The sequence below is a fragment of the Orycteropus afer genome, unplaced genomic scaffold (assembly GCF_000298275.1).
Source record: "Orycteropus afer afer isolate SDZICR_OR568_19922 unplaced genomic scaffold, OryAfe1.0 scaffold00395, whole genome shotgun sequence".
In the NCBI taxonomy this organism is placed as follows: domain Eukaryota; kingdom Metazoa; phylum Chordata; class Mammalia; order Tubulidentata; family Orycteropodidae; genus Orycteropus; species Orycteropus afer.
The window spans coordinates 2,723,272-2,728,058 of record NW_006921982.1 but is presented as its reverse complement, the minus strand read 5'-3'; positions in this window follow the sequence as shown (position 1 = coordinate 2,728,058).

The window sequence follows — 4,787 nt, the reverse complement described above, 5'->3', positions numbered from 1 at the left end:
AGGTGAGCCCCTCAAGTCAGAAGACACTCAAAATACAACTGGAGAAGTGCTGTCTTCCCAAAGTAAAGTTGCCCTTAATTGTATGGATAGACTAATTTTGAGACCTCATTTGTTGATGTGGCATGACTCAAAATGGGAAGAAACAGCTGCCAACATTCATTAATAATCAAAACATAGAAACAGACTTCCAATAAGATGGTGGAATAGGCAGATAAGCTACACAGACCCTCTTCAACAGCAAAAAGAGAAACCAACTGATACAGATACAGAAGATAATCCTGGAGCCTTGAGCTTTGAAAGGAAGGACACAGCAGTAGATTAAACACCAACTAGCAGAAGAACCTGGATGAAAACATTGAATAAGAAGATAAATTGAGCTGCAGACTGTCAGCTATCCTGATGGCACAGACAACCTGAATATTTCTATGTGGTGTAAGCACCTCAGAATGAGCATGAAATTGGCTCTGCTCTCCAAGGGCTGCATGGATGACTGCACCAGTGGCTGACAACTTAAAAGGGAAACAGCAAAGGAGACAAACCAAGCTGTGGACTTTTGGCTGTCTAGAGGGTGCAGTCATTTTGAATGTTTACAAGTGATGGCCATTTTGGATACCTAAAGTGATAGCATTCTAATTCAAATTCCAGGGACTTAAGAATAGTCTCTACTTGCCAAAGATAACACAGAGGCTGATGACTGGAAAGGAAACAGGTAGTGAGTGCATGAGTGTTGCCAACTAACAAATAGAGGAACATAGTACCCTGCTTACTCTGATAACATCTGAAAAAAACAAAGAAAATGGGAATCCTGGGCAAATTACTCCAACATACAATCACCAATTAAATATAAACACAAAAACATCACAATGTCTGGGAGATAGCAGACCATCACAATCCACACAAAGAAGCAAGATAAAGCAGTAGAAACAAGTGAGTAAGGTACCAACCCAGAACCTATCCCTGAGGAAGAAGTAACATTGGAACTCCATGATAAGGAATTCAAAAGAATTATATTTAGGTACCTTCAATGAATTGACAGATAGATCAAGGAAAACACTGACAAAATTGAGGAAAACACAGAGAAAATCCTAGGAGAATTTTGGAAGGCAATGCAAGAACAAAGTTACAAAACAAATGAAAAGTTAGAAATGACACAAAATCTACAGACAGAAATCAAGAAGATTAATACTAAATTATCAGAAATACATAAAACGTTGAATGGGAAAAAGAGTAGAACTGAATCAATGGAGGACAGAATTAGTGAGATTGAAGACATACCTCAATACTTCGTTGGAAAGGGGTTGATCAGAAAAAAAGATCTAAGCAAAATGAAGAAAGTCTAAAGCTCATGTGGGATATCAAAAGGAATAACTTAACTTAATCAGAATTCCAGAACAAGAAGGAACAAATAAAACCACAGAGAAAATAGTGGGAAATTTGTTGGAGAAGAATTTCCCTGATATGATGAAAGATGAGAATATATACATTCAAGAAGTCCAATGAACCCAAAGCAAGATAGATATCAAAAGAAAATCACCAAGACATATCATCATCAAACTCACCAAAACCAAAGACAAAGAAAGAATCCTGAAAGCAGCATGGGAAAAATGAAAAGTTGCCTACAAAGGACAAGAAATAAGACTAAATTATGATTTCTAGCAGAAACTATGAAAGCAAGAAGGCAATGGGATGATATATATATATATATAAAATCCCAAAAGGGAAAAAAAAAAATTCCAAACAAGAATTATATACCAACCAAAAGTGTCCCTCAACATGATGTTGAAATTAGGACATTTCCAGATAAGCAGAAATTGAAGGAATTTGTTAAAACCAAACCAATTTTATAAAAGATGCTAAAGGGAGTCTTTTGGACAAAAAACCAACAACAGCAAACAACAATCAACCATTAACACAAATGATTACATAATCCAGAAGCCAACCTAGTTATGGAAGTATCCAAAGTAAATAAGCCTAGAAGATTTTAAACAGGGAACCAGAGACATCAATTGACAAAGGAAGACAACTACAAAGCAAAAAGAGGGAAAAAACAGTGTCCTTTCAGAATTTCTAAATGGTAAGGAAGTCAAGACAATTACAAGATAGGACAGCCTATTGTAAACTTGGGGAAAAAAATATAAATCACAGGGTAACCTTGAGGTAACCTTAATTCACATCAAAATAAAAAAGAGGACAAACACAAATATATAGCAAATATTAAAGCAATAGAAATAAAGGAAGTGATAACATGATTCATAAACAAAATGAGCTCAGCACAGAAAATTTTGTGGAACAAAGAAATCAGTAACACCATGAAAAAACACATAACAAAATGACAGCAACAAACTCATAATTGTAAATAATTACACTGAATGTCATTGGATTAACTGCACCACTCTAGAGACTGAGAGTTGTAGACTGGATAAGAAAACATAACCCATCTACAGGAGGCACACCTTAGAGACAAAAACGAAGATAGACTAAAAATCAAAGGATACAAAAAGATATATCAAGCAAATGGCAACAATAAGAGAGTAGGAGGGACAATATTAATTTCTTATGAAATTGGTTTTAAGACAAAAACAAGGAAGGACATTATATAATGATATAATGATTATATAATGATTAAAGGATCAATTGAACAAGATAACACAAAAATAATAAATATCACTGGTGGCGTAGTGCTTAAAACATTTGACTGCTAGCCTGAAGGCTAGCAGTTCAAACCCACCAGCCACTCCTCAAAAGGAAGATGGGCAATTTATTTCCGTAGTGATTCTACCTTGGAAACACAAGGAGGGGTCGCTATGAGTTGGATCCAACTCAATGGCAGTGAGTTTGGTTTTTCTGGTTTATACATACAATTAAAGAGTCCCAAAATACATAACCACAGTCTAACAGAACTGAAAAGACAGGTAGATGATTTCACTGTCATAATAGGAGGCTTTAATACACCACTTTCAATCACAGAAAGAACTGGAAAGAAACTAAAGATATGGGAGAACTAAACAATACAATCCATCAACTTGACCTTATAGACATCTACAGAGCACTTCAGCCAACAACAGCACAATATGTACTCTTTTCAAGTGCACATGGAACATTCTCCAGGAAAGACCATATGTTAGGCCATAAAGCAAGCCTTAGTATATTTAACAACATTGAAAGTACTGCAAAACATCTTCTTAGATCACAGTGCAATCAATTTAGAAATCAACAATAGAAATCAACAATAGGATGAATGAAAACAAAAAGAAACCTCATAGAAACTGAATAATACCCTCCTTGAAAATGACTGGATAATAGAAGAAATAAAAAAAATAAATGTAATTAAAATATTCATTGAAACAAATGAGAATGAAAAGGCAACATACCAAATCTTTGGGACACAGCAAAAGCAGTGATCAGAGGCCAAATTATAACAAATAAATGCACACATCAAAAAAGAAGAAAGAGCCAAAACCAACACCTTAACCCAACATCTCCAAAAATTAGAAAAAGAACAGCAAGAAAATCCTACAGTCTCCAGAAGAAAGGAAAGAATAAAGATTTGAACAGAAATCAACCAAATAGAAAATAGAAAGACAAAAGAAAAAAATCAACAAGAGTAGAAGTTGTACTTTTTGAAAAGATTAATAAAATTGACAAACCACTGGCAACTTTAACAAAGGAAAATTGGGAGAGAATACAAATAGCACAATAAGAAACAAATTGGGTGAAATCATGACAGACTCACCTGAAATAATGAAGATAATGTCCAGATACTATGAAGAACTGTACTCCAACAAATTCGAAAATCTAGAAGAAATGAACAGATTTCTAGAAACACACTACTTACCTAAACTAACACAGACTAAGGTGGAAAAGTTGAGCAGGCCCATAACAGAAGAAGAAATTGAACAGGTCATTAAAAAAATTATTAAAAAAAAAAAGAAAGAAAGAAAACTCTGGCCCAGGTGGTTTCACTGAAGAATTCTACTGAATGTTCAGAAAAGAACTGACACCAGTCCTGCTCAAACTATTCCAGAACATTGAAAAGGATGGATTCCTCCCAAATTCATTTTATGAAGCAAGAATAACCTTGATACTAAAACCAGACAAAGGCATCACTCAAAAGGAAAACTACAGATCAATATCCCTCATGAATATAGATGCAAAAATCTTCAACAAAATCCTAGCCAATAGACCCCAACAACATATCAAAAAAATAATTCATTGTGACCATGTGGAGTTTGTATCAGGTATGCAAGGATGGTTCAACATTAGAAAAACAGTCAACATTATCCACCACAAAAATATAACGCAGGAAAAGAACCACATAATAACAATCAATGCAGAAAAGGCATTTGATAAAATACAACACCTGTTCCTGATCAAAACTCTCAGCAAAATAGGAATAAAAGGGACATTCCTCAACATAATAAGGGCATATATGCAAAACCAACAGCCAATATTATTCTCAATGGAGAGAGACTGAAACCATTCCCCTTGCAAAAAGGAACCAGACAAGGATGTCCTCTAACACCTCTTCTATTCAACATTGCATTGGAAGTCATAGCTAGGGCAATAAGGCAAGAAAGGGAAATCAAAGGCATCAAAATTGGTAAGCAAGAAGTAAAAGTATCCCTATTTGCTAATGATATGATCCTATACACAGAAAACCCAAGATACTCAGCAAAACACTATTGGAATTAATTGAGAGATTTAATAAAGTGGCGAGATTCAAGATCAACATCCAAAAATCAGTTGGATTCCTGTACAGCAGCAAAGGGATTGCTGCAAAGGAAATA